A 26,208-nucleotide genomic window follows, 5' to 3' on the forward strand; every position below is an offset into this window, starting at 1 on the left:
GGCTGATACAGATCAGATACAAAGTGGACAGTCTACTGTCAAAGGCTTTATATCCTGTTATCATTGCTTCTTCATCACAACAGTCCCTGAATTACTTTTTGTTTCCTTATTTACATATCTATTATCAGCTTTTACAGAAAGTTACTGAAAGAGGGGCAAATGCAGCAGGAAGTCCTGGGTCCTTGACATGGTTTGATTTCACCCTCTTTCAGTGTGTCTTTCTTTAAAGACAGTTTGCAAGCAGGCCTTAGGCCACCTGGCATTGGCCTGGACTCTAACCTTCACTTTTTTTTACCTTCACAGTAACCAGGTTCTTACTTTCACTTTTCCTACAGATCAAGAGAACAGGCATTGTTTGTTCTAAGGAGCTTAAACTGTCTGACCTCCACTTTATTCAGACTAGACCTAGGTCTTTTTACCCTTGGGCTTCTTTGAATGCACTGTAACCATTTGCGGCTTGAAAGATCATTTTTAAATTCAGTTTTTTGGCGTGCTAAAATGGTTTCTGTCTAATGCTCTTAGTATTTTTTAATTGTTTTGTATCTATTTCTTAAAATAATTTTTTTAAAAGATTTTATTGATTTAGTTTTAGAGAGGGGAAGGGAAAGAGAAAAAGGGAAACATCAAAGTGTGGTTGCTTTTCACACACCGGCCTGCACTCAATATGCTGAGCCAAACCTGCCAGGGTTATTTTTTTATTCTAGGGCTATTTTTATTCTATTTTTCCCTTTACTGTTTATCCCTGTTACACCTCCCTCCTGCTGTAATCACCACAATGTTGTCCATGTCCATGAGTCCTTTTTCCATTTTTGCTCAATCCTTCCACCCCCCAAACTTCCAGTGCTCTCTACCTGCTCTCCATCTTTGAGTCTGTCCCCATTTTCCTTGTTAGTTCAGTTTGTTCATTAGACTCCGCATATGAGGGAAATCATATGGTATTTGTCTTTCTCTGACTGGTTTACTTCACTTAGCATAATGTATTCTGGGTCCATCCAAGCTGTAGTAATGGGTAAAATTTTTTCTTTTTTTTTTAAGTATAGTTTATTGATTATGCTATTATAGTTGTCTCATTTTTTGTCTTTCCTTTATTCCCCTCCACTCTGCACCACCCCTCCCACCAGCATCCCTCCTGCCCCTTACTGTATGTCCATGGGTCGTACATATAAGTTCTTTAGCTTCTCCATTTCCCACACTATTCTTAACCTCCTCCTGTCTATTTTGTACCTACCATTTATGCTTCTTATTCCTGGTACCTTTCCCCCCATTTTCCCCCCTCCCCATCCCCAATGATAACCATCCACTTGATCTCCATTTCTCTGGTTCTGTTCCTATTCTAGTTGTTTTGTTTTGTTTTTGCTTTTGGGATCAGTTGCTGGTAGTTGTAAGTTTGTTGTCATTTTACTGTTTGTAATTTTGATTATCTTCTTTTTCTTAGAAAAGTCCCTTTAACATTTCATATAATAAGGGCTTGGTGATGATGAATTTCTTTAACTGGACCCTATCTGGGAAGCACTTTATCTGCCCATCCATTCTAAATTACAGTTTTGCTGGATAGAGTAATCTTGGATGCAGGTCCTTGCCTTTCAAGAATTTGAATAATTCTTTCCAGCCCCTTCTGGCTTGCAAATTTCTTGTGAAAAATCAGCTGATAGTCTTGTAGGGTCTCCTTTGTAGGTAACTGTCTGCTTTTCTCTTACTGCTTTTAAGATTCTCTGTTTATCTTTAAATGTTGGCATTTTAATTATGATGGGTCTTGGTGTGCTCCTCTTTGGGTCCAACTTGTTTGGGTGTTTCTGTACTTCCAGGAAGTGCATGTCTATTTTCTTTACCAAGTTAGTGAAGTTTTCTTTCAATTTTTTTTTTCAAAAAAGTTTTCAATTTCTTGGTCTTTCTTGAAACCCTATGATTCAAATGTTCATACATTTGAAATTGTCCCAGAGGCTCCTTAGCCTATCCTTGTTTTTCTTGGATTTTTTATTCTTGCTGTGCTAATTGAATGTTTTTTTTTTTCTCTCCTTATGTTTCATATCATTGATTTGATTCTTGGCTTCATTCACTCCAATCTTGATTCTCTGTAATTTTTTTCTTTATTTCACTTAGTGTAAACTTTGTTTCTTCCTGGGACATTTTTACACTGTTGAAGTACCCAATCAGTTCCTTGAGCATCCTAATAACCAGTGTTTTGAACCTTGCATTTGATAAATTGCTTACTTCCATTTTGTTTAGTTCTTTTTTTGGAGTTTTGTTCTTTTTTTTTTCATTGGACCATGTTTCTTTGTCTCCTAATTTTGGCAGCCTCTGTGTTTCTTTCTATGTATTACATAGAGCTTCTTGTGGCCTACTGTAGAAAAGTGCACCAGCAAGTCGGATGGGGTGGGGCCTTAGGTAATTGCCAGGTCAGGGCAATCTATGTGAGCCAGGTAGATGAAGTCTCCAATACGGTGGCACTGCTCTGTGGCTCAGTGTGAGGGAGGGAGCAGAAAGATGGCAATGGTACTGCCTGGCTTCTGGAATTTTGTCTAGGACTAAGCTGTTCCCCGGCACTTACCCTGATGCCAGACACTTAAATTTCTACCTGTATGCTACTGGTGCCCTTCTAGCCACGGCTCTGGTGTTGAAGCCCAGATGAAACGAGTCTGTGTAAGTCCTAAGTCTGTTGCAGGTCTTTTAAGAGGAAACTCCTGAGAATCCCACAGTTTCTTCCATCACCCCAACACCCCCTGGTTTTTTACAGCTAAAAGTTATGGGGACTTATTTTCTTGGCAGTGTGACTGTGGGCTGGGTGGTCTGGTGTAGGGCTGGGATCCCTGCCCTTCCTGATTTTTATCTACCACATGTCCATGTGGGACCACCCATCCACACCTCTGCCCCTCCTACTCATCTGGATGAATGTGACTTCTTTAATTCCTTGGTTGTCGGACTTCCATACAGCTCGTTTTTCTAACAATTCTGGGTGATACTGGTTTTGTACTTTAGTTGTAATTTTTGCTGTGGTTGTGTGAGGAGGTGCGTCATGTTTACCTACTCTTCCATCTTGCTGAAGTATACTATAAGGCCAAAGTAATCAAAACAACATGCAACTGGCACAAAAATGGACACATGCTCTCAGTATTTTTAGACTGCTCTTAATATTTTAATTTGAGAATTTTATTACATTTTACTTTTAGTATCAAGGTGGCTGTTAAATATTTTGTTTGCTTGAGTGCTCTGATACTAGTTTCTAGTATCTTAGGATAATATTACTTTACTATTTGTTTTCTACACTTCCAGTGTTAGGACTTTACTATTTATATTGATTTTGGTATGAATGTTATGGTTGGAATTTTAATAAAAGTTTGACCATGTAAGTTAGATCTGTTTAATTACATAACTTTGTTAATTTTTACTAGTACTTTATGGTTAGTAATTTCAAGTTTGGGGGCACAAAAAAGGAGCGTGATCTATAATACTTAATATTTTCAATCCTCCTAAAGTTCATATATACTACCTTTATATGTGTCTATTTACTCTAAGCAATTTATCATAACAGTATAAAATAGAAATGATCATGATCTTTGTTTTTTTTTAGTAGCTCTTGGTGGAGCTTCCAAAGAAACAGACCCTGAGTGAGGTGTACATAATTCATTTAGGAGGTTTAGAGTGATCAGAGAAGGGCAGGCTGCTAATATAGGGTAGATGAGTAAGCTAAAGATCACAGAAGCCAACTGAAATTTAATCCCATGGGTACACTGGCAAATAGTGTAAGATACGTGTCTCAGCATTGTGTTAAGTGAGGGCCAAGGAAGCTGAAACCTGTCAGTTATTGGTTAAGGTCTTCCTTCAGTGCTTCCAGTACCTCAAAGGCAGTCCTATGGCACAGATGCAATTGCTGGCCTTTGGAAGGCTGATGTGCACAAATGGTAAGGGGATACAAGAGCAGAGAGATGGAGTACCACATTACCTGTTATAATAGCAAAAACATTAGGCACTCCCCAACCAAAATAGTGATCATTCTGGCAAAGTAAATTTATCCCTGAATGTTGGTAAAATTTTGGCAAATGAGTTTTACCTGGCAGCTGAAAGTATGCTAATAATATCTAAGTATTACCACTAATAAGGTTGTTTCTAACTTCTCAATTCAAAATACTAATAAAAATAGGAGCTTGGTACTAAGACACTAGGAAATATACATAAACTCAAGAAATATATCAGACTACATTTAACTCTTTCAAGAAATAATCTTATTCCTATAATGTCCCAAACTATATAGCAAGGACAGCCACCAGAGCAAGAGATGTGAAGCATCATTCCAAACCACAGGGCTGGCTGTTCACCTAGCAAATGGCTACAATGCTACTGTAACTTGAAGTCATGTGCTACAAAACAAAACAAAACTATGGATTAAAGTCATTTGGAGAGTACACAAATACTCTCTCCAAGAAGACCATACTCCACTGACCTAAGTATAATTTCTTATTTAGTTCTGAATTCTTCCTCAGTTTTAAAGTCTTTTTTGGTTCTTCTTAGTGTCAGTTTGACTTGAATCTCAGGGCCGCCTCCTTCTGGAGTGTTCCATATAGCATTTTTGTTTCTTGGGGCCAGGTGACAGGTACCCATCAGGGGAGTACACATGTAGGTACTGGCCTTACCATAATACCAGAGCTGCTTTGGTCAATGAGATGCCAAGTCTGATGAATCATTATTTCTGGATCTTCATTTTACTCAATGTCTCATTCTGGATTACAACTTACAGACAACTGGACAACTAAATCAGACTGAGTCCTATGGGACAGATGGGGGTATCTTTGGTCACATACTGCTCCCAATGTGGGTTTATTAAAGAGTAATGACCTCTTGAAAGCTAAACATATCAGTAAAAAAGCTACTGTATATAAAGTATATATCTGTACCCAAGACCATTATTTGTAGCTATGAAACTAATTTGTAGTTGCAATTATTTTCTGCAGAGAATAGAGAAAAACGGTGCAAAGCAAATGTGTGTATAAAAGAAATGACAATTCCCCTTAAATTGTGCCATATAACGAAATACACCCATATTTACTTGATCTGAATTATGTTTTCAAAACATAATTTATAGTACTGGTCTATTTCTACTGCAGAAAGAAGTGCCTCAAAATTTGTCAGGGTGCCTCTGCTATTACTCTGTGGTTCTCTGGTTGTAAAACTTACTTTTAAAGTGTGTATGCATGGGGAGGGTATTTTGGGGTTGAAAGGTGGAGAAAAGGTGGCAGGAAATGAAAAAGGTAGGATAGTCACCTAAGAAAAATATTTTCTTTCTCCAAATGAAGAAGGCTGGTTTAAAAAAAAAATATATATATATATATATATCACATAAAGTAGAAAACACTCTAAGAATAAAATTGTATTTTTAAATATTTTTAAAAGACCACTTGCTATGTAAAATTATACTATTAATAACTCTTACTAAAACATTTATTTTACATCTAGTATGATTAATTTCTTTTCATCTCAAATTTTAATAACAAGAATAATAGAAACATACAGCTGGAAGGATTAACAATTCCTCACACCTTTGTGGGGAAGGCTCTGCCCACAGGGTTCCCCCGGCCACCACGAATGACAATAAGTCTCCCAAGACATGATCTGCTTGGGGAGGAAAGGTGGCTGATCTCTCAAAAGAGAAGGCCAAGACCCTTTTCCTCAATGGGTTTTTATTGGGATCATTTTTCACAGGAATACAGGTAAAGCTCATTAATCATTGTCAGGTAGTAAGGATCAAATAACAGATAACACACAAAGAACTACGAGGGCTTATTCTGAGTCAGGGTCTGTTAGCTAAAGGGCTACAAAACTTTGGGAAACAAACTCACTTCCTGCTCGGATACTTATCATTTAATCGAGGACATTTTTAGCAAAGCAGGTTTCATAGGATTTTATGTATTCTTTCTTAGACCTGATTGCCCGAGGAACCTGCTCTTTCCAGCACAGGCTGTACCAACCTCTGTCATTGTTTCAGGCTTAAGTCAGGCAGGGAGGTAAGGCAGCCAAAAGATTAGGAGACTTCTCGCAGACAGAATGAGGACTTGGGCTATGTCAAAGCTGAGGGGCGAGAGTTCATCACCCCCTTTTGCTATTGGCCCCCAAGTCCTTCCCTGGGAGCCCCCCATGATCGTGCCTGTCTTAGGCTGTCCCTCCCTTGAGGAATCTTACCCATCATTGGCTAACCTATCATGCACTGGGGGCCAGGCTGGGTGAAATAAAAGGGGCAGAAGCACTGCCCCCTTTTGATAAGAAAAGACAAAGATAAGCTTTGTCTCCTTAGTGGCTTACGGTACCAAGGTTGCTCACTCAGCCTGTATTCATGGGGGGAATACAGCTTCTGAAACCAGGCAGAGCAGTTCCCAACACACCTTGTCTTCATTTCCAAGAAGAGAAAACACAGCTAAAAGTATGACTTGCCAAAGGTATAGTCAGTGATAAAAGGGCTAGAATCCAGATCTCCTCATTTCCTCTCAGATGTTCTTTTTACAAATAATTGAAAATATTAATAACATAGTCATTTTGCAATTTCCAGAGCTTTTCATTTGAGTCCCACAACACAATACCTCCATAGAAATAACACTTGTAGAAAGAATTATCAGCATTGCACTGCCTTCCAACATGAACATATTTCAAATCTACCTTTTTTAATTTGTATATTTTTCTAATAGTTGAGAAAAGATGCTTGTTTATGGCTATTAAGAATGATGTCATTTTGTTTTGAATGATGTCTTGATCATTTTTAACAATTCTATTAACATGATGTACATCTCAATTAATGTAATTATTTTTAAATTTACAACAAGTCACCAGTCTCAAAGATAATAGAGATATTTTCTCGAAGTCATACCTTCTGAAATTAAGCATATTGTGGAAAGGGGGGAAAGTGGACATGACATATCTTTAAAAAAATAAACCTAGCACAGTAACCCAATGTCTTTTTTTCCTCTACTGTTTTTGTTGTTTTACACTCCTCTCCAACACTACATATAAATAGTATCGGAAAAGTGTTTCTATAACTGCTCATCAACACATAAAGTGATTTTAAGCAACAAAATAATATTACTTTATAGCAAGTCCTGTTGGTATAGTTTTTTGGCTCGGATATGACACAGTTTTAAGGAAGTTTCAATCTTCAAAAATCTTGCTCAGAATGAAAGCTAACATGGAGATGACTGGTCTTCATAAACTAAGTCTAGACTCAGACTGAGGTAAAGGCTTATTTGCAATAAGAAATATGGTAAGTACAGTTACATGTTTATGGATGCACAACTGTTTAATTATATTAAAAATGAAATAGCTTTTGGGGGAAACTAAGACAAAGTAATCCTATTTATACATATAAAGAAGCACAGCTTCTTTAAGAATATGTATTTTAGGTTCCTGCTTTGGAGGCTGGGAGAACGTCTTCCTTTTGCCCGTCTACTGGCATGGAGGTAACATGGAAGCCCAAGAAATAAGCCTCCCTCTCTCTCCACAGGAATCTCTATGGGCACAGCACAAATACGGCATTCTTTAGGGCTTCACAAATCTGATGCTCAGAATCTAGAGGGCTTATAGCCTCATTCCTAGTGAATGTGATCATCTATAACATTTTAATCATAGGAATTACAGGCTGTAAAGGGACACAAAAATATTTTTTTCCAGTCTGTGAAAATCCAACCTGGATTCAAGTAACATTTTACTAATTTTTTAGCTTATGCCATATATTTTCTCAAATAAATTGTGATTTGATCATCATTAAAACCTTAGGGTATAGGTGTTAGCATCCTCATTTAGCAGATAAGAATGCTGACAGACTAAGAGAAGCTAAAGCTCTGACCCTGGATTGGAAAGTTGCAGAGCTAGAAATTGAATCCAAGTCTAGTGCTGCATTCCATCTTTTCCCATTGCTTTGTGGTACCTCTGATAATGGCTAATAGTTGTGTCAGAATTAAGATCCATCACATTTAAGATTTATTTATTTATACATTTCTGTTTTATTGCCAAGTGACTGAGGCAGCTTATAAAATAACAATATCACACAGGGTGGAACAAAATAGGTTTACAGTTGTAAGTACACAAAACAGTTTATTCTTATATTCTTATTTATTAGTTATTATATTATTTTCCATATGAACAACTATAAACCTACTTTTGGCTCACCCTGTATATTACAATGGAAATAAGTGAGGAAATTAGAACAAAGGAAAATTATAAGAAAGAAAACTTTAAGAAAGAGTTGTAGGAAATACATGTTTTTACATATCATTGTGAAGTTGGTACAATAGCAGATTAATATATAACATTTGCTTTAGCAATGTAGTACTGTTTTCAAAATATCGTTACAGAACAGAAACTCCATGGAAGGACCAGCAATGCTGAAAGATGTAAACTCCCTCTGGAATTCTTTTTTCTAGGGTTTGTTTCATTCCCCGTGATGTAGTTATCAATGGCGATCCAAAATCAGGCAAACCCTCCCTTTCCACAGGACAGTAGGATGACGTGATGTCTAGGAACACTGCTCTACAATTCCAGTTCCATGTAATATATAGTTTTTGAAGAGGGAAATGTCTTCCAAATTCCAAAACAGTAAATTATTAAAAAAATACAAGGATAACTTCTGGTTTTGGGGGTTTCAGTTATTTCCCATTTACTGGAGTAATGCAGAAAGTCTATGGCATAACTAGTGTGATGACCAAGAACATTTACAAAGATGTTTCTAGGTCCTAACATAGCCATTTCCAAAGAGCCTTTAATTTAAATCAGATCAAGCTCACTTCAATAAATTACATTAACATCATACCCAAGTTTGATCGTATTATATACTATAGAAACTGGAAGGTACATTACATATTATACACAGAAAATGGAGGGAAGAAATCATAAGGTCAAACTTCTAAGTGTTGGACTTTTCAAAATACACCTGTAAAATCCATTTTAAACACTCCTTTTTAATTAAATGTTTATGAATTAGAAATCAAACCACAGACTTCCAGTCAAGAAGGAGGCATACGTAAACAAGCTTCACCTCCTTGCACAACTACAGAAAAATTAAAACTAGACCTCAAAACAAATAACACCCAGAGTAGTCAGAAAATCTAGTTGTATGGAAGGCCAATTACGAAGGATTTAAAGAAGCCACATTCATCCAGACAGATAAGAGGGGTGGAGACGTGGAGGCAGGTAGAGGTGCACAGACATGGTGTGGTATTACAGAAAGGTGGTAGAACAGTCGTCCCACATTCCTGTGTGGTGTATAAAAATCAGGAAGGATACCTCAGGAGTGAGGGATCACAGCCCCAGGCCAGATCACACAACCCAGGGTTCCAGCACCAGAAGATAAATTCCTATAACTTCCAGCTGTAAAAACCAGTGGGAGTTGGGGCAGTGCAAGAAACTGTCAGAGTTTCAGGAGACTACGCTTAAAGGGCCTGCACAGACTTAGAACTTAGGCAGACCTACCTGCTTTGTGACTCAGCATCAGGGCAACAGCTGAAGGGCACAAGGCACATATGGGGAGTAAGTGAAGTGACTGGAAACAGGGGGACTGCAAGACAAACCTCCAGGAGCCAGGCAGCAGCACTGTCCCCTCTCCGAGCCCTTTCCCCACACAGAGCCACAAAGTAGGGAAGAGGGTTGCCCAGCCCTGGTGATTACCTGTGGCTCCACCCCACACTATATACAGATACCTCTTCCACAACAGGCCATGCTAGTAGGACAGTGAGTCAAAGTAGTTCTACCTAGTATAGAGAAACAAATACAGGGAGGTTACAAAGTTGAGGAGACAAAGAAATATGGCCCATGTGAAATAACAGAACAAAACTCCAGAAAAAGAACTAAATGAAATGGAATAAGCTATCTATCTGATGCAGACTGATTATCAGGATGCTCAAACAACTCTTGGGAGTACAGCAACAGCATTAAAAAACCCAGGACGAAGTGAAGGTCACATTAAGTGAAATAAAGAAAAATTTACAGGGGACTAACAGTGGAGGGGATGAAACCAAGATTCAAATCAATGATTTGGAACATAAAGAATAAATAAACATTCAACAAGAACAGGAAGACAAAAAAAAAAGAATTAAAATAAAAAAGACTATTGGCTTAGGAACCTCTGGGACATCTTCAAACGTACCAACATTCTAATCAGAGAGGTGTCAGAAGGAGAAGGGAAGAATAAGAAATTGAAAAAATAATGAAAGAAAACTTCCCTAATTTGGTGAAGGAAAGATACATACAAGTCCAGGAAGCACAGAGAGGCCCAAACAAGTTGGACCCAGTGGACCATACCAACTCATTATAATTAAAATACCAAAGTTAAAAGATAAAGAGAGAAACTTAAAAGCAGCAAGAGGAAATGAGAGAGTTACCTACAAAGTAGTTCCCATTAAGACTGTCAACTGATTTCTCAAAGAAGAAGAAGAGGCTGGAAAGAAGTATTCCAAGTTATGAAAGGCAAGGACCTACACCCAAGATTACTCCACCCAGCAAAGCTATCACTTAAAATGGAAGGGCGGACAAAGTGCCTTCCAGATAAGGTCAAGTTAAAGGAGTTTATCATCACTATGCTTTTATTAGATGAATGTTAAAGGGATTTATTTAAGAAAAAGAAGATCAAAACTATTAACAGTTAAATGGCAATAAATAAACATATCTTTCGACAACTGGATCTAAAAAACAAACTAATAAGCAGAATAGAAACAGAGTCATGGATATGGAGATCATTTGGAGGGTTATCAGCCAGGAGAGGGAAGGCAGAGAATTGGGAAAAGGTACAGGGAATAAGAAGCACAAATTGGTAAGTACAAAATAGACAAGGGGATGTTAAGAATAGTATAGGGAATGGAGAAGCCAAATAACTTACATGTATGACCCATGGACATGAACTAAGGGGGGACTGACAGAGGGAAAAAGGGGGTACCAACTCTAGGCAGACAAAGAAGAAAAAATTGTGACAACTGTAATAGCATAATCAATAAAATATATTAAAAGGAAGAAATCAAAAAACAGTTTCCTCCTTTGAAAGAGCAGAGTGTACCCATTTAATACAGTACAAAAATAGTGTACAATATAATAACATTTACAAATCTGGCTTTTACACTATAAATGTTTTTGGATCTTGTGATATAACAAATTCCTCATTAGTGTGAAAAAAAGCTAACACACCTCTCAACTGGGCTAGAGGGTAAAGTGTCAACTGAGTATGTTAATACTTAAATTTATGCATCTCTGAAATGACTGATACAGTAGAAGAAATGCAAAAGGAAAGAAGTTTAAATATGCTCCAACTCAGTCCTACTTAATAGTATTATCCTGAGCAGCACAGAGTTTGGCTTTCTGAGTGTGGTGACAGTGGATTGCAGAGAAGCTGACATTCTGTCACTGTAAGATCCTTTGAGGCGATAAAATTACACCTGATACACATTTTGAATTCTGTTTCACCCTCTTTACCTATTTTCCTTTCTTTCTTCCCTCTCTTTCTTGCTTCAAAGAAAGAGGCACGTTATTCCTTACTTCCCCAAACAAATTAGAAAATAGGTATCAAATTTAACATTAAATTTATATACTTTCTTTTGCCATGTATAATGTGCTCCTGTGTATAATGTGCACCAATGTTTTTGGTCCAAAATTTCAGGGAAAAAAATCTTTTGTTTTAATTTTTAAATTCAATTATTTATTTATATTTAGCAACAAAGCCATTTATTGTATTTCAGGAAATTATTTTGCATATGGATATTGTTATTGCTTTCTGGAGTTATACTTTTAATGCATAAGCATAAATAAAAGAATTAAAAACATTTATATAGATACAGAATTAGTACTACCTATGTATAATGCTCATTTTTAGTTTTCTCTCCAAAATTTGGGCAAAATACTGTGCATTATACACAGCAAAATATGGTATTTATTTTTAAAGTTACATAATATTTTATTGCCTATTTCCCTGCATATTTTCTTAGCATTTTTTTCTGTTTTTGGCTTCATATATTTTCATTTTTTTAATTTAAATCATTTTTTTATTTTTCAATTACAGTTGACACACAATGCTATATTACTTTCAGGTGTACAACCTAGTGACTAGATATTACAGAACTTACTAAGTAATCATCCCAATAAGCCTGGTACCAGTCTGATACAATACATGGTTATTACAATATTATTGACTATGTTCCCTACGCTGTTCCTTACATCCCCTTGACTATTTTGTAACAATCAATGTGTACTTCTACTACAAATCTCTTCACCTTTTTCACCCTTCCCCCTAACCCTCTGCCCTTCTGGCAACCGTCAAAATGGTCTCTGTATCCTCTCTAACATTTCATGTAATACTCTTGTTGGTGTTAAACTCCTTTAGCTTTTTCTTGTCTGGGAAGTTCTTTATATGTCCTTTAGATTCTAGATGATGGCTTTGCTGAGTAGAGTAATTGTGGTTGTAGTCTTTGCTTTTCATCACTTTGAATCTCTCTGGCCCATCCCTTCTGGCCTGCAAAGCTTCTGCAGAGAAATCAGCTAACAGTCCCATGGGCACTCCTTTGTAGGCAACTAACTGCTTTTCTCTTGATGCTTTTAAGGTTTTATCTTTGCCTTTAACCTTTTGCATTTTAACTACAATGTGTCTTGGTGTTGGCCTTTTGGGTTCATCTTGTTTTGAACTCTTTGAGCTTCCTGAACTCATATGTTATTTTTTTGGTAATTCTTTCTTTCTTTAAAAAAATTTAAATTACAGTTTACATTGAGTATTATTTTTGTATTAGTTTCAGGTGTACAGCATAGTGATATAAAGCAAACTGAATTACGGTGGACAGAGATTCAAACTCCAGTACTAATTAAGGAGCTTACATGTAAGTCCATCACTATGATAACTTTCAACAACAACAAAAAAAAACTCATAAACTCCTTCTGCTTATCCTTCTCACAGATATCTCCTACAATACATCCTATGTCTTGGAATGATCCTACTCAACAGTTCCCTGTCATATTTCATATAACTTCTGAAAATCCATCACTCCTAGAAAGCCTAGTTACCTGATCCCAAGATGGGAAGTGGTTCTCTACAATATGTAATCCTTCACTATTCACATTATTTACTGTAATGTCAGTGTACATTTACATAGCTATGTTAAACTCTGGGGAGTTAATATGTGTCAGGCACTGTGCTGAATTTATTTATTTGCATCTATTCTGTTGATCCTCACCACATAAGCTATTTAACAAAATTTACCCTATTTTATGCATCAAGAAACTGAGTTTTAGACAAATTAAGTCACATGCTCAAAGTAACAAAGTTAATAAATTGTTATTAGAAAGTAGAAAGTGTAGCTCAGGAGTCCACACTAACAATCAATAAGCAATACTACCTTGTTTAATGTTTTAATTAAGACATATTAAAAATTTTTGGATACAAGAGCCTGAGATATCATGACAATACCATTTGCTTCACATATACAGGGGACAACTATACACCAAAATCATCTATGGGGCATCGTAACACAGATATCCATAACCTACCTTGGAAGATGGTGATTCATTTTGTCCACAGTTAGATTGGACCCTGTATATATATAAACCACACAGGCATTTTTGATGTGCAGACAGTGTTGAGAGCTATTGTGTATTATATACTTTCAGAGCACAGAGAGATTTCAAATAGAAAACAAGTTTTTTCTTAAGCATCAATTTGGATTACTCAGTGGCTGCCTGAAAAACCATATTAAAAAGAATACTAAAGCTCAGACTGCCTGGATTCAAACCTTGGCTTCGCACTAATTATCATGAAATTATGCTTCAGCTTCTTTGTGAAAATATGTATAATACTGTTTTTTTTTTTTTGTACGGGTATGAGATGATTGAAAAGATTACTATGCAAAGAATTTATAATGGTGCCTGGCACATGGAAAATTTAAATTAATATTAGCAGTTGTCATGGGTGTGGTATTACAAGTACAGAGTATGTGTCAATTCAGACCTGAAAAACACTTTTGTGAACACTTAATGAATTTAATGCTATACCTATGAGAAAAGTGATGTGTACAAGACTAGTGTAGAAACACATTTAGAACACAACTTATAGGCAAACTGAGGACTGTTTACATTGAGGCTTTGTGGTGGTGATGTCTAGTGTAGCACAGAAAAAAAATTTATGTTGTGTAATAGAAGCAGCACAGATTTGGAAGTGGGGTACTAGTGTTTGAGCCTTAATTTATACCTGTGCAAGCTGGAGCAGTCACTGAATGTTTTATTTTCCTGTCTGTAAAATGGGTGTACAAAAAGTTATTACTCTGCAATGTTCTTGTGAAGATTATATGAGATGATGAATGTAAATGTACCTAGTTTATATATCATTGAACACAAGGTAAATATATTCAATAAATATAGTGTTCCAAGTCCTATTTAACCCATTTACAGTATAAAGGCAATATAAACCACCAAGTATAACCTCCCAGTTTAGTATGTTAACATTTTCTCCTTTCCTGGCTCTTTGCACCATGATGGAACAGACCACTGACAAAATCAGAACCCCCATGGTTGAAAGTCTTAACTTAGAGGCAACTGTATGAGACTCTAATGTAAAAATTGTCATTTAAACCCCTGGCATAAAGGATTCATCTTCTTAAAGGCACTCAAAAAACAGTGACAATTTTCTTTCAATTTTTTTGTATGTATGCTTGTTTTACAAAACTTTTCAACTATTTAATTTTGTACTCAATGTTCTTCATGTTCTTCATGCTCATGAGAATTTCCCCATTTCATTAAAAATCTTTTACACATATTATTGCAATGGCTACACAGTGGTCTATCAGATAGATATATCATATATAATTGCTTCCTTTCTATTAAACATTGCCGTTGCATATATTTTTTTATTATAAATAATGCTGAACTGAATATCCCTATTCATTAACATTTGTATATTATTTCCTAAGGATGAATATTGAGAAAATAACCTAATAGAGGTAGAATTCATATAATACAAAATTAAATATTTTAAAGTAAACAAATCAGTGACATTTAATAAATTTATAAAGTTATGCAAACACCCCCTCCATTTCTAAAACTTTTCCATCAGGATGATTATTTTTAGGTATTAATGAACATAGACATTAATACCACTTTTCAAAAAGCTTTTTAAAATTATTTTTAGACAGAGGGGAAGGGAGGGAGAAAGAGCAGGAGAGAAACATCAATGTGTGGTTGCCTCTCATGTGCGTTCTACTGGGGACCTGGCCTGCAACCCAGGCAAGTGTCCTGACTTGGAATCAAACTGGCGACCCTTTGGTTTGAAGAATGGCACTCAATCCACTGAGCCACACCAGCCAGGGCTAGTATCACTTTTTAAAAAAGGTTATACCAATTTATACTTTCATTAGCAGTAGTTGAGAGAATACATTTCATAGCACACTTATTTCCAAGTACATTATTATTATTTTTTAAACTCTCATCCAAGTATTTGTTTATTAATTTTAGAAAGAGAGAAAAGGGTGAATGAGTGGAGGGAGGGAGGCAGCAAAGGTGAGAGGGAGAGAGAAAGAGAGCAACAAGACAGACAGACATTGATGTGAGAGGGAAATATCAATGTGAAAGAGAAACATCGATCGGTTGCATCCTGTACATGCCTGGAGTGGGGAACAAAACTGCAATGTAGATATGTGCCCTGACTGAGGATCAAACCCACAAACTTTTGGTGTACAGGAGAACACTACAACCACATTAGCCACCTGGTTAGGGCATTTCCAAGTATATTATTACTATTAAAAAAGAAAAATATGTATTCTTGGGAGAGATGTCTGTTCAGTTCCTGTGCCCATTAGAAGACATAAAAATTTGTTAATTTGTTTATATCACTACTGTATTCTCAGGATAGTAGGCACTCAATAAATGTTTAATTAATTAATGATTGAATGAAGGAATATACAGTGTTGCCCATACAGGCATAAAGGAAGGAAAAAAAGTGTATGTACAAAATGATTACAAGTTCATTTTTAGGTATTTTTAAATACAAGATGTCTCTGGAACATCTAAATAGTGCTCAAAAAAAAAAAAAGGTTTCAGCTGATGCCATGAAGCATATTTATACCCAGTGACAATGTGTAGAAAAAAAATTAGAAAAAAATTAAAAACTTATTGGGAAACAGCAATATTTAAGGAATGGGCAAACGAAGGAGAACAATTAAAGAAGTCTAAAAAGGAATAACCAAAGGAGTAAAAACACTAGAAAAGGAGAAAAAGGAAGGTAGGATTAAGGGTGGGAGGTGGGGGTGGGTGAGGCAGAAGAAAGTGGTGGCAAGAAAATGGAGACAACTGTACTTGAACAACAACAATAAAAAAAATAAAATAAAAAATAAAAAGATAAGAAAAGATAATTTCAAGATACTAAATAGTATCAAATGTAATAGAAACTAAAATAAAGACAGAGAAGGACCCACAGAATTTCATAATTAGATAAGTGTTGGCTTTATGCAATATAGTTTTATTTTTATTTTTAAGTTCTTATTTATTTTTAGAGAGAGGGGAAGGGAGAAAGAAAGTGAGAAAAACACTGATAAGCAAGGCATACATTGTTAGGTTGCCTCTCATACACCCCTAACTGGAGACCTGGACCACAACCCAAGCATATGCCTTGACTGGGAATTGAACCAGTGACCTTTCTGTTCACAGGCTAGACCCAATCTACTGAGCCACACCAGCCAGGGAGTGATGTAGTTGTAGAGGAGCACAATATAATCATAACTATCACTTACTGACCACCTAATTACATGTTATGCAAGGTGTTTGGTGATTAAAATATAATGGCGCTAGTCCTCTCAACCACACTGCCAAGTAGTGATTCTATTACCTAAATACTATGACAGAAATTTAGGCTCAGAGAGGGTAAGTGTGTTATGGATGCATAGATGAATAGAGAGTGAAGAAACTAAGGTTTGAATCATAATAAAAATATACTTTCAAAATATTTCATTCATTTGACACTCTTGATATAAATTATTTTTTCCAGGAACAAAAAACTTGCCACTTTAAATACCAATACTCACACATTTTAAATACTTTTAAAGAAATTTTTTAAAAATCTTATATTTGATAACTCAAGAATGTCATTATGAATATCAGTTGCTGTATTTATGCCTTTGGGAACTTCTGAGTTGTCTAGAGTTTATGTTTTTATGATGAAAGATACAATAACAATTTTTTTGTATCTGCTTAATCCCCCTTTACCAGGTAAGGTAATGTATTCACAGGTTCTAGAGATCAGAAATTGGACATCTTTGGAGAGCCATTATTCTCATACCATGGTAACCAAAATAGCATTATGAACCTACAAGAATGGGTATGGAGACATGTGTTTTCCATTTCTTTTTCTTTATTTCTTTTTCACTGATAGAAGGAAAAGGAAAGAGATACTAGGCTAATTGGGAAATACTAAATTGGATTACACAATCTTACAGAAAAATGTAGACTATAATTTAAAAATTTATCTTGCAGAGGGGAAGGGGAAGGGAATAACGGGGGAAGGGTTTTCAGGAACTACTATAAAGGACACATGGACAAAACCAAGAAGGAGGGTGGAAGTAAGGGAGGGAGGTGGGTTTGCCTGGGGTGGGGGGAAGAGGTGGTGGGGAAAATGCAGACAACTGTAATTGAACAATAAAATTATTTTAAAAATTTTATCTTGCAGATCTTAAAAATAATCTTCAGATACCATCAGACTAAACCATGATATTTATCAGATAACTGCTATGGTCCTAAAAGGCACTTACTTTCTGTAAAAGTTAATTAATCTTTTAATTTTTAGTTAAACTTTTATTAAGTTTTTTTACTACTGTTTAATTACAGTTGTCCCCATTTCCTCTCACCACTCTCCCCTGGCCCTACCCACTCCCCACCTTCCACTTTCAGTCCTCACCCCTTTGTATATCTTTTTGTTTGTATTCGTGTACTGCTTCCTTCATCCTATGTCCTTGGAATTTACAAACACTTTTGCCCAGCCTGGGCATACCATTTGGCCTTGAAATATACATATACGATAAAAATTTAAGCTACCTGAATGAAAAGCATCAAAATATCAGTAATTCTCCTTAAATATTGAGTAAGGCTTACACTGTTCAGAAATTTTACTGTATTTTAGAAGAGGTAATTGTCCTGATTAATTTACCAGCAGTAGAAATACGTGAGAGAAACATTTTTAAGCCATGAGTGTGGTGAAATCTTTAGTATCATCTACTAATCACAGATCACCTCCTCTCTTTCCTCCAATTTCTCAGAGGGTGACTTCTTGAAACTTCCAATGAAAGAAGTTTAACAAGGAGAAATGCTAACCATAAACTTTTAAAGCAATAATTCACGAATTACCAAATAAAGGTGGTCTCTGATATTAATCAATAATTATAAACTAACCTTTATTATAATAGCAACAAAAAGATAATCTGGATAGGAATAAACTTAAAACACAAGTAGTATCAATATAAAGAAAACTTTGGAATTCTATTGAGAAAATAGGACGTAAATGGAATAACATACCTTGTTGTTCGAGTAACATCTTGTTGTTAGAATAATGTTAATACTGAAAGGGTAGCAATTATCCCAAAATTAAGACATAAATATGCTTACTGCAGTGGTTCTCAGAGTTTGGTGCCCCAGACCAGCAGAATCAACATCACCATTGGAACGAACACATTAGAAATAAAAACTCCCAGGCCACAACCTTGACTTAGTGAATGAGAAACTTGGAAGGTGAGGACCAGCATATTATGTACTAAAAAGTTTTTCACTTAATTCTGATTGAGGCAAAAATTGGAATCATTATTTTAATGTAATCTCGCCAAGGTAACATAGTATTTTTCCTTAAAAGGAAAACAGAACTAGACAAGCTTATTCTAAAGGTCATATGGAAAAATAAACACTAAAAGTTTGGCACTAGATAATCATATTTTAATAACTAAGTTTCAATCACTATGCTGTGTACCCGAAACTAATATAATACTGAAAACAACTATAACTGAAAATTTTTAAAAATTTAAAAAGTGGCAAGAGAGAAAGGGCAATTTGTCAAAGAAATCAATGGAAAAGAATAAAGGGTCCAGAAATGTTCTCTACACATAAAGGAATTCAGTACCTAACAAGAGTGGCATTTTAAGTCAGCAATGATGCAGAAACAACTGCTTAGCACTCACAAACAACAAACCAATTAAGTAAACACATAAATGAAACAATAAGTTTCTGGAAGAAATTATGGATAAATCTTTATAAATTGAGAAGCAAATGCTTTCTAAGTAAGTCAAAAAGCCAGAGGAAGACTGGAAAATTTGACTACTTGAAAAAAATTAACATAGAAAAATACTGTCAATTATTCCAAATAATCAACTAGAAAAAGCTATATTTGTAATATATAGAACAGACCAACAGTCTAAGTCCCTTAACTCATGAAGAGCTATTACAAATGAAAAATTCCATAAAAAATGAGTAAAGAATATTTTAAAAAGTCATTCTAGGAGTGGTATGTGTGCTGGGTGGAAGATTTATAAATAGACAAAAAGGTATTGTAATAGAAGTAAATTAAAACAAAAAAGATTTTTTTTAATCTTTAAAATGGCAAAATGTTTGATAATACAATGTGGCAAGGGTGAGGAGAAACAGCATTCTCCTTTACTACAGACAGAAGTATAAACTGATGACACAGAAGAGAGGCAATTCAGCAACATTTATCAAAATTTAAAAACAAATACATTTCACATTGCATAGGCAGATATGCATCCTACGTATTGGCATACGTGGTCAGAGAGAAGCAAATGCAATAATGTTCTATTGTTTGAAATAACAATATAGTAAATGAAATCAAATACTTGTTTCTAGCAAGTGTGCAAATAATATATTGGACTATCCATCCATGGAATATCAAACAATGACAGATAGTTACATGTATCAATATGGATCCATATTGATCCATAGATCAATACTGAGCAATGGATCAATATTTATTCACTTGGTAAGGTTAATTGCCAAGTAAATAAAATGGTGAAAAATATACAGTATATTTCTTTATGTCTAAAAGAAAATATAGATCTTATCTGTATACACATACATGCTTCTCTAGGCATGTATTTATGGAGGATGCACAGTAACTGTTATTACTAGTTAATATTCTGGTTGGAACTGGGGGACTAGGTTTTAGGGAAATAACTTTGTTTACAATAATCTTTTGTTCTATTTGTACTATCTGAATTTTTATAAAACCACAGCTCAATATATGGAATGGTGGAATAAAGACCTCTAAAAACAGTCTCTGCATAAAAATAACAACAACACTGGCAAAACCTGCCAAAAATCACCTTTTTCAAAACTCTGAAAATGAAAGGCTCACAGCAACCCAAAGATTGTTTATTCAAGAAAAATGGATAAATCGAGTCCTGGCTGGTGTAGCTCAGTGGATTGAGCGTGGGCTGTGAACCAAAGTGTCGCAGGTTCGATTCCCAGTCCGGCACATGCCTGGGTTGCAGGCCATGACCCCCAGTAACCACACATTGATGTTTCTCTCTCTCTCTCTCTTTCCCCCTCCCTTCCCTCTCTAAAAAAAAGTAAATAAATAAAATCTTAAAAAAAAAAGAAAAATGGATAAATCTTGGTAAGAAGATAAAATCTTGTGGCATTTCAATGTGTTCTAATCCCATTACACTCTCAGGTTCTGGGGAGTAGCAATAAAAATTAAGAGCCTCCCAACTCTGGCGGCTGTAAAAACTAGCAGCCTATCAGCCATTTAAGAGACTAGGATAGTCTCTTCAGTTGCCCAAAGCATCCACCCACAGAGAACTGTCACTACTAACTTACATGGCAGCTCACTAAATGGCTCCATCTCATTTCATCTGACTCAGAACAGGGCATTTGTTGAAAACAAGCAGTGGCAATTACTAAACAGTGATGCTATTGGGGGCGGATTTAACAGTTGAGGCTAACAGGAGGCTGATCAAAAATAACAGGGAAAACTGGGGAATGACATGACCACATGGGGCTAGAAAAATTTCCAACGTATATTGGGGACACTAGAGGGACATGCACATGCATGGGCTTTGTGCATGACCATGAAAGATCTGAGAAGGCTCTAAGCTCTCACCTATGGCTGACTTGTAGGCTCTGTGCAAGGAGAAAGTGAAGGCTAAGGCTAAGGCAGAGATGTAAACTGCCTGGTGGACACTGAGGTCATGCCTAACACATAATGAAGCCCCGACAAAGGCTGAGAGACTCACTAGTTCAATCTTCCATCAGTCATTAGCTGACTACCAAAGTAACAAAGCAGAGGCTTTAGTTGCACAGACAACAAATCGCATAGACTTTATAGAAAAATCACTTTAAAAACAAAGAGCAACAACAACAAAAAAACAAATAGCAACAATAACAAATCCTGAGGAAGAAGGTATCTTATTTATAGAGCTGACAAATTATTTAAAATTTCCAATTTCAACAAAAAGTATGAGATATGCAAAAAGTATGACCCATAAGCATAAAATATAGCAGTCAGTAGATACTTACCTGAGGAAGGCCAAAAGTTGGAATTATTAGACAAAGATTTTTTAAAAATCACCTGTAATAAATAAGGTTAAAAAACTAATAGAAACTGTGTTAGAAAAGAAAGAAAAGTATGCAAAGGATGTCTCACCAGATAAAAATAACAGTAAAGATATAAATTAAAAAAACACAGAAATTCTGGCACTGAAAAGTACAACTGAAATGAAAATGTTCACTAGTCTCAAGAGCATATTTGAATTGGCAGAAGAAGGAATTAGTTAACTTGAAGACAATGGAATGAAGACAGGTCATTGAGATTATCCAGTATGAAAAGCAAAAAGTATTTTAAAAAATCAACAGAGCCTCAGAAATCTGGAATACCACACAACATCCCATGCATAATGGGAATCCCAGGAAGAGAGAACAGAAAGAAAGAAGCAGAAAAACACCCTTAAGGAAATAATGACTGAAAACTCCCCAAATAATAATCACACACACAAAATGCATCTTAATATCCAAGCTCGAAAAACTCAAATATAATAAACTCAAAGATATCTGTACTCAAACACATCGTAGTTAAAATGGCAATGACAAAAGACAAGAGATAATCTTGAAAATAGCAATGGGGAATATACCCATGATGTACAGAGTATCCTCAATGAGATTAAAGGCTGACTTCTCATTAGAAACTAGAGATCAAATGGTTTTGGATGATATATCCAAAATTCTGAAAGAAAAAGATGGTTAACAAAGAATCTGACAACCACCAAAACTATTATTTGAAAATGAAAGAGAAATAACAGTGCTTCCGAGAAAGAAAATTGAGAGAATATATTGTTAGCAATTTTGCCCAAGAGATAAAGAACAGAATTCTTCCAGGCAACACTAGACAATAACTGTAATCTAAATTAAGAAACAAAGAGCACCAGTAAATGTAACTACATGGGTAAACATAAAATTCATTGTAACCTGCTGCTTTCTACATTATTTAAAAGACAGCTACATAATTTTAAAACTGTGTTGATGGATTTATTATGTCTAAAAATGTAATTCATATGATAATAGTACAAGGTGAAGAGGAGGGAATGGAGCAAATTTTGGTAACAAAATTAAGGTGCTATTAATCTAAGCTAGATTGTTCTAGGTTAAGATGCTAATTATAATCACCAGGGAAACCATTAAGAAAATAACCCTAAAACATATAGTAAATGAAACAAAGACATTAAAGTGGTATAGTAAAAAAAAATGTATCTATTAAACACAAAAGAAGGCAATAATGAAGGAATGGAGGGGAAAAAACATGCAGGAAACACAGACAACAAATAGCCAAATGGCAGATGTAATTCTCACCTTATCAGTAGTAACATTGTACATAAATGGAATAAATCAAAAGTTAGACAATGGAAGAATATGAAAATGTGATGGAACTATATAGTGTCTATAAGAGGTATGATTTAGATCCAGATAAGTTAAAAATAAAAAGATTAAAAAATGTGCCTTATAAACTGTAACCACAAGAGAACTAGAGGACATATAAAAATATCAAGCAGAAGAAACCTTAAGATAATATTTTTTTTACGAGGGACAAAGAAAACATTTTATTGTATTTAAAAAAATAGTTAATCCACCAGAAAGACATAACTACTATAAACCAAAATAAAAATAAATTTGAAGGAAAAGTAGACAACTGAACAATACTAGTTAGAGATGTCATTATTCCATCTTCAATAATATAACAGATGGAAGGAATAACCAGGCATGATCAACATGGAAATAGAGACTTGAATTATACTAAAAAGGAACTAAGCCTAACAGGTCTACAGAACAGTCCACCCAACAAGAGTAGAATATCATTCTTCTTGAGTGCATATTGAAATTCACAAATATCTAAAAAGGAAATGACACATTTCTAAATAGTCAATGATTCAAACAAAATATCACAGGCAAAATTAGAAAAATGTAAAACTACACCAAAACTATGGGATACAACCAAAATTAAGAGTATAAAGGGAAATTTAATGTAAATGCATGTATTTAAAAAAATAAAAAGATGTCAAATCAGGAATAAAAAAGATTATAAGGGAAGAAATACTATAAATGATTGCACATAAAGGAATGAGATAACCTACATATAAAATGGGTATTCATTAAAAGACCTTTAGTGGATGTTTTTAAGTGTTTCTGTATATAAGTTCTTCAAAATGTCAAATCAACATACAATTAACTAACTCTTGCTTTCATAAAAGGTAAGATATTGTATTTTTAAATTGATTTTATTTTTATTAAGGTAATACCTTTATGCAGGTTTTACATAATGTAAAATATTACAAGGCTTATATCGAAAAAAAAAAAAAACCCAAAAAACATTCTTCTGTTGCATCCCTCTCTATACCCTAGAGGCAATTATCCTCCACTTCTGTTTTTTCCCTCTGGATGTTTCTAAATGATGTTCTTATACCTCTTATTTCTTCATTTATCAATTTTAAACACTATTGGTAGACTCCCAATCATATATGAAGATTTAACTCTTTGGTATCCTATCCCACATTTCTACTCAACTCTAAATACTAAAACAATGTTTAATTTTGGGTTAAATAGCCAATGTTACATTATCATAACTTGCAAATACTGTAGGCAAAGTAGTAAAGTAGGATCTTGTTTATTATTTCTTCTGGAAATAATAAAAGAGTCTACCCCATTTTTTCACTTTCCTAGTTTTCCTATGTATTTAATACAATTATTATGTACTCCTCAAACATCAGTCTCGTGTGTGTGCATATATGAGATTATTTTTACATATATGTGTATATATGCATATAAAGTTATGTTTTTCTAAATGCACAAATGGATCAATTTCTTTTGTTCCCTGGGGAGACTCTTCCTAAAGTCTTTCTTTTTAAGGAAACAATCTGAAACTGGTTGCCCTCTTGGTTTGCTAAACAGAAGCCCTGCTGACACATGGAATACCATTTTCAGTTGTTTGTCTTTCTCTTGATTTACTTCATTATCTACATAAATCACATTCTCCAGTAATTTCCTAGGAATCATTCCATGGAAAGTATTTTATGGGGTCAGGCAGAAGAATATTCTTTTTATTCTACTACCACACTTGATTTGGCTGGGTATAAATCCTAAGTAATAAAATTGTTTCCCTTACGATTTTAAAGAAATTGTTTCACAGTGTAAGTTGTGGAGAAGTCCAATGCCAGTTCTACTCCCGTGATTGTGAACTATCCCCACGCTTTGCTCTTGGGAAGCCCTTATAATCTCTTCTCTACTCTTGGTATGCTGAAATTTTGTGGTGATTTCTGTGGTGTGGGTATTTTTCATTTGCTGTGTTAGATATGCAGTGGGCTTTTTCAGCGTAGAGATTCATATCCTTCAGTTCTGAGAAACGTAAAAACGTTATCTCTTAGTTAATTTCTTGTCCAATCTGCTTTTCTCTTCTTCCTTTATGGGACTCCTGTTTTCGGTATGATGGTCTTCCAGTATTAAACCTTGAATCTCATGTTTTTTTCTATCTTTTGTTTTTTATTTGCTCATTCCTTCTTGTTCTATTTTCTAGGAGCTCTCTATAACTTTCTCTTCCAGCCTATTTAAGTTTATGATTAAATTTTGTCTTACTATGTTTTAAATTTCAAAGCTCTGCCTTTTTTGATCTTTAAAATTTAAATAGCCCATTATCCTTGTGTAATGGATTCAATATTTACTCTTAACTTTTGAGGACATAAGTTTGTTTTATAGGGTCTTTTTTTCCTTATTTGTTTCTTTTTGTTTTCTTTTTTGCTTTTGAATTTTAATCTGGCTACCTTCATTGTCAGTGTCCTCTGGATCCACTGTACTGTCTGTTTAAGGTTTATTATAGTTTTCATGTTGGAAACTTTCCTTAAATTATTGGACAATTGCTGAAGCCAACTGTTGGACATTCAACCTCAAGAATGAAGCACCAAAAGGAAGCGTGATATATCAGTAGAACTTGTCAACCCCTATGCTTCACTGAGAGTTAATCAGGTTGATCAGCTAAGATGTCCCATCTATAGGAGAATCTCCAAGTGTCAGGTTCTGAAGATCTCTTGCTCTGGGGATATTCAATTCCTCAATAGTAAAGTGCTACTTCCTTACTCTGTTTTACTATACAGGTTGACACTCTTTCTGCAGGATTTCCAAAACCTATAGCAATCTCAAGAATAATTCATAAATACACTCACCTAACCTAACATTATAAAATATTTATAATTAATTTTGATTATAATTTTAAAAGATTTGTCAATTTCAGATGTTTTAGCCAAAATAAAGTTCAAACTATTTAAGACATTTTCACAATATATGTTAGACATGTTTTATACATACCTCTTACCTCTAAATGCATTAGGAAAATAGTACTTTGGACAATACAGTATTTTAAAATTCAAGTTTAGATAAGTCCAGTTAAGATAAATATATAAATAGACAGGATTTAAGCTATCATGCCAAATCAACTATCATATTTTGTAAAATAGGGAACAACAACTGAATCATTCCTTCAGATGAACTAAATGAGAGAATTGTGACTAACTACATGGAATGCCAAAATGGAATTAGACTTAAAAAGTTGTAAAATATATAAAGCTATGCACAATGCAACATTCTTTTTTGTGCTTTTGCCTAAAACAAACTACATTCTTACAGTATCTAACCAATACTAAAATAATCAGTGGTGTTTGGTGCTTTCAATCTAGTTATGTAGAAAACAGA

At 34.9% G+C, this 26,208-nt stretch overlaps 1 protein-coding gene across 4 annotated transcripts in view; it reads right to left on the reverse strand.

Annotated features, from left to right (window-relative positions):
- Positions 1-26,208, reverse strand: part of MBD5 (methyl-CpG binding domain protein 5) — a 471,857-nt gene that overhangs the window by 320,310 nt on the left and 125,339 nt on the right. The gene's annotated exons all lie outside the window — the stretch shown is intronic.

The sequence above is a fragment of the Phyllostomus hastatus genome, unplaced genomic scaffold (genome assembly GCF_019186645.2).
Source record: "Phyllostomus hastatus isolate PE091 unplaced genomic scaffold, TTU_PhHast_1.1 phas_contig_1, whole genome shotgun sequence".
Lineage (NCBI taxonomy): Eukaryota > Metazoa > Chordata > Mammalia > Chiroptera > Phyllostomidae > Phyllostomus > Phyllostomus hastatus.